Here is a 6,000-nt window from a genome sequence, read left to right as displayed (position 1 = left end):
TTTGTTAATCTGTCAAGATGCTGTCTTCTCAGATCCTAATTTAGGTTTGATCATGATGCTGTCTAATCATTCCGCTTTGTTGATCTGTCAAGATGCTGTCTTCTCAAATCCTAATTTAGGAATGATCATGATGCTGTCTAATCATTCCGCTTTGTTCATCTGTCAAGATGCTGTCTTCTCAGATCCCAATTTAGGTTTGGTCATGATGCTATCTAATCATTCCGCTTTGTTCATCTGTCAAGATGCTGTCTTCTCATATCCTAATTTAGGTTTGATCATGATGCTGTCTAATCATTCTGCTCTGTTCATCTGTCAAGATGCTGTCTTCTCAGATCCTAATTCAGGTTTGATCATGATGCTGTCTAATCATTCCGCTTTGTTCATCTGTCAAGATGTTGTCTTCTCAGATTCCAATTTAGGTTTGATGATGATGCTGTCTAATCATTCCGCTTTATCGATCTGTCGAGATGCTGTCTTCTCAGATCCTAATTCAGGTTTGATCATGATGCTGTCTAATCATTCCGCTTTATTCATCTGTCAAGATGCTGTCTTCTCATATCCCAATTTAGGTTTGATCATCATGCTGTCTAATCATTCCGCCTTGTTCATCTGTCAAGATGTTGTCTTCTCAGATCCCAATTTAGGTTTGATCATGATGCTGTCTAAACATTCCGCCTTGTTCATCTGTCAAGATGTTGTCTTCTTAGATCCCAATTTAGGTTTGATCATGATGCTGTTTAATCATTCCGCTCTGTTCATCTGTCAAGATGCTGTCTTCTCAGATCCCAATTTAGGTTTTATCATGATGCTGTCTAATCATTCCGCTCTGTTCATCTGTCAAGATGCTGTCTTCTCAGATCCTAATTCAGGTTTGATCATGATGCTGTCTAATCATTCCGCTCTGTTCATCTGTCAAGATGCTGTCTTCTCAGATCCCAATTTAGGTTTGATCATGATGCTATCTAATCATTCCACTCTGTTCATCTGTCAAGATGCTGTCTTCTCAGATCCTAATTCAGGTTTGATCATGATGCTGTCTAATCATTCCGCTGTGTTCATCTGTCAAGATGCTGTCTTCTCAGATCCCAATTTAGGTTTGATCATGATGTTGTCTAATCATTCCGCTCTGTTCATCTGTCAAGATGCTGTCTTCTCAGATCCCAATTTAGGTTAGATCATGATGCTGTCTAATCATTCCGCTTTGTTCATCTGTCAAGATGCTGTCTTCTCAGATCCTAATTTAGGTTTGATCATGATGCTGTCTAATCATTCCGCTTTGTTGATCTGTCAAGATGCTGTCTTCTCAGATCCTAATTTAGGTTTGATCATGATGCTGTCTAATCATTCCGCTTTGTTGATCTGTCAAGATGTTGTCTTCTCAGATCCTAATTTAGGTTTGATCATGATGCTGTCTAATCATTCCGCTTTGTTGATCTGTCAAGATGCTGTCTTCTCAGATCCTAATTTAGGAATGATCATGATGCTGTCTAATCATTCCGCTTTGTTCATCTGTCAAGATGCTGTCTTCTTAGATCCCAATTTAGGTTTGGTCATGATGCTGTCTAATCGTTCCGCTTTGTTCATCTGTCAAGATGCTGTCTTCTCAGATCCTAATTTAGGTTTGATCATGATGCTGTCTAATCATTCTGCTCTGTTCATCTGTCAAGATGCTGTCTTCTCAGATCCTAATTCAGGTTTGATCATGATGCTGTCTAATCATTCCGCTTTGTTCATCTGTCAAGATGTTGTCTTCTCAGATTCCAATTTAGGTTTGATCATGATGCTGTCTAATCATTCCGCTTTGTCGATCTGTCGAGATGCTGTCTTCTCAGATCCTAATTCAAGTTTGATCATGATGCTGTCTAATCATTCCGCTTTGTTCATCTGTCAAGATGCTGTCTTCTCAGATCCCAATTTAGGTTTGATCATCATGTTGTCTAATCATTCCGCCTTGTTCATCTGTCAAGATGCTGTCTTCTCAGATCCCAATTTAGGTTTGATCATGATGCTGTCTAATCATTCCGCCTTGTTCATCTGTCAAGATGCTGTCTTCTCAGATCCCAATTTAGGTTTGATCATGATGCTGTCTAATCATTCCGCTCTGTTCATCTGTGAAGATGCTGTCTTCTCAGATCCCAATTTAGGTTTGATCATGATGCTGTCTAATCATTCCGCTCTGTTCATCTGTCAAGATGCTGTCTTCTCAGATCCTAATTCAGGTTTGATCATGATGCTGTCTAATCATTCCGCTCTGTTCATCTGTCAAGATGCTGTTTTCTCAGATCCCAATTTAGGTTTGATCATGCTACTGTCTAATCATTTCGCTCTGTTCATCTGTCAAGATGCTGTCTTCTCAGATCCTAATTCAGGTTTGATCATGATGGTGTCTAATCATTCCGCTTTGTTCATCTGTCAAGATGCTGTCTTCTCAGATCCCAATTTAGGTTTGATCATGATGCTGTCTAATCATTCCGCTCTGTTCATCTGTCAAGATGCTGTCTTCTCAGATCCCAATTTAGGTTTGATCATGATGCTGTCTAATCATTCCGCTCTGTTCATTTGTCAAGATGCTGTCTTCTCAGATCCCAATTTAGGTTTGATCATGATGCTGTCTAATCATTTCGCTCTGTTCATCTGTTAAGATGCTGTCTTCTCAGATCCTAATTTAGGTTTGATCATGATGCTGTCTAATCATTCCGCTTTGTTCATCTGTCAAGATGCTGTCTTCTCCGATCCCAATTTAGGTTTGATCATGATGCTGTCTAATCATTCCGCTTTGTTCATCTGTCAAGATGCTGTCTTCTCAGATCCTAATTTTGGTTTGATCATGATGCTGTCTAATCATTCCGCTTTGTTCATCTGTCAAGGTGCTGTCTTCTCAGATCCCAATTCAGGTTTGATCATGATGCTGTCTAATCATTCCGCTTTGTTCATCTGTAAAGATGCTGTCTTCTCAGATCCTAATTTAGGTTTGATCATGATGCTGTCTAATCATTCCGCTCTGTTGATCTGTCAAGATGCTGTCTTCTCAGATCCTAATTCAGGTTTGATCATGATGCTGTCTAATCATTCCGCCTTGTTGATCTGTCAAGATGCTTTCTTCTCAGATCCTAATTCAGGTTTGATCATGATGCTGTCTAATCATTCCGCTCTGTAATCTCACTATCCCTTGAAAGTTCATCTCAGTTTTCTTTTCGAGAATCCGTCTCGTCAATTCATCTTATCATTCCTCCTCGATGAGAATCTGTCTCGTCGCCCCCCTTACATCCCTTTTGTTTGAAGCCTTGGGCCAGTCAAAATGTGCTGTCTGTTCGGCTTTGACATTCGTGCAACAAGCACACTCTGCCAAAGAGGGACATCTGTAGACACCTCATTTTGACAGGGCCCTAAACCCGCGCATTCGAATAAAATCCCGAGGTTGAATAAGGTCTCGAAGTGCGAAATAAACCCAAAAAAAATATTGTTGTTGCCAAGCCCTTTGATCGATGTTCGTAACCCAAGAAACCCCCTTTAATTTGAAGCCCTGATCCCCACTCTCATGTCCCCAGGATTGGTAAAATTTCCGAAGTAACCTCCACCTCTGATATTGGCACCCCTTTATTTGAACCCTGAATTGTGGGTGTTGATATTTTGGGCTTAAGTCTATAGATTGGATCGGGTCAGGCCAAAGTTTTGCGTAAAATGAATGGAATCGATCCCAACCTAGCCCGATTTCAAGTTGAAAATCTCAACCCGAGCTTCATAAATCGACCCAAGTCCCCCTTTTTTTAGATTGAAAAAGAGTAGTCATAAACCACTATCGGGGTGTCCAAGGAGTAAAAAGGGGGGGAGAAAACTTCATTTACCTTTTTATAAAAGGATCGGCTAGGGTTTTCTCACAGGGGGAGCCTCATCTTTGCAAGAGAAAAATTAAAAAAAAAAAGCAGAGAGAGGGAGAAGAAGGAGCCGCCGGCCACCCAAGCATCTCCGGCCAGCCACCTCCCCCTTCCTCTTCATTTTCGCCCCATTCCCCCTCTCATCCACCGAACCACCACTTCAAAAATCCATCAGCCACCATCACCTTCCTAGCAGCCACCTCTGCATCCTCCGGCCACCCTCCAACCTCCGGCCAAGCCGCCACCATCTCGGTCTCTTCATCTTCTCCAAAGCCCCATCCGCACCACCTTCATCTCCATCTCTGCCACCTCCCCTCAAAAAACCCCTTTTTCGTTTCCCATCAAAACCGCCCAAACCCATTTCAAAAAAATCAAAAAAACCAGCCAGCCACCTCCACCATCCTCCACCTCCAGCTCCACCACCACCCAACCCTTTGAAAACCCTCCTCCATCTCCACCTTCACCTCTAACCCAAACCCACTTCGAACCCTTCACCGAAACCCATCCAGATTCGACCACCTCCACTAGCCGCCACCCCTTTTCTTCAAAACCCATCCTCTGCAACTACACCTCCGACCCCATCTCCGGCCAGCAACCCACCGGAATCTGAGCCACCACCTCCCCCATTCTATCCCCCTTATTTTTACCTCCAAACCCCTCTCCATCCCCATCTCTACCCAAAACCCATTTTTGAGCAAAAACCCCACTTCGAAAAAAACAAGATCCGGCCATCTCCCTTGCCGTCGGCAAGCCACCATCCAAACCCCCATCACCACCTCCCTTCTCCTACCTCCACCACCCATCGGCCGATTCTCTTCTCCACCATCTCCATCTCAACTCTGCAAACCCCATCCACCACCTCTGTTTTCTAATTTTCCCATTCTCCCCATTTCCATTTATTCATCTAACAGAGAGGGAGAGATAATACACAGAGAGGGTTTGAGAAAGAGAGCAGAGAAAGAGGGATAGGGAGCTCCGCCACCATCAACCTCCTTCTCCGGCTAGCAACCCCCTTTTTTTCGGTCATTTCTCTCATCATCACCCACCTCTACCCGCAGCCTCCACCGTGCCACCACCATTACCCTTCTTGTTTCCTCTGTTTTCTTCCCATTTCTCATCTTACCATTTCTCATCCCTTCTGAAGTAAAATCCAAGAGGGGTCGCGAATACTCGGCCATTATCAGCCTCTTCCAATCCGGCTAGTGCCTTGAAATCCGAGCAATGGCGAGTTCAGCCGATGGTGGAATATATGGGAGATGATATTGATGCAAAAGCTCTAGAACACGCTCGGTAATTGTAGTGGATCATTTTGCACACAGGTAACTGCTACTCTCTTTAAATTCTAATGGATGTGATCTCACCAATGTTCTTCTCTGCCTTTCTTGTGGTTGAGTGGTTGTTTTCATGCTCCGATTGATTGCAAATGTTAAGGATTTAGACTCCAGTGTGGATCCCTAATATCTCTCGTATGATTGAAAATAGCACGATCGATTTCCCTGTTTTCTGATAATGTAGCATTAGACCATGAGGTAGACTGTAATTGGATCTTTGAATCTGGGATTTAATCCCTCGGGTAAATGTATTAGGGAGCTGTCCACATGAACTGAAAAGTGCAAATCAGATGACAATTTTGCTCCATGTCGTGGGCATAAGAGTCATCTGATTTCGTTGATTTTCTTCATTATCTCTGCAAGTATCTTCCTTTGTATTTCATACATTTTGGTGTGCGATAATTGTTGATGACACTCTGATGATGTGCTGAGAGTGAATTGATTGACAGTTCTATTTGGGCTCTTGAATAATTCATGTTCTCTGTGTTATTTTGCATTGGATCTATGATGATTGGTTTGGCTTGCCTGCTTTGATTTTGGTTCTAATAAATATGCCATGAGAGAGATTAGACAATGATGAGTGAATATTCTTGGAAATGGGTTTTGTGATAAGGCCAGTCTTTGAAATGGGTTTTGTATGGAGTTATAATGCCAGTCCTCTTCATTTAGATTTAACATTACTCCTGCAATTTCATCTATTTTATCAAGTCCTTATTCCCTTATAGGATAGCACTGGCTTATCTGGTATACAAGTTGCATATTCGTGTTCCTGAAAGATTGTGTAGAATCACTAG

Source organism: Tasmannia lanceolata, unplaced genomic scaffold, assembly GCF_043159265.1.
Source record: "Tasmannia lanceolata isolate RefF3 unplaced genomic scaffold, GAP_Taslan_0.1 ptg000003l, whole genome shotgun sequence".
Taxonomy (NCBI): Eukaryota; Viridiplantae; Streptophyta; class Magnoliopsida; order Canellales; family Winteraceae; genus Tasmannia; species Tasmannia lanceolata.
Note: the sequence above shows the minus strand (reverse complement) of the source record.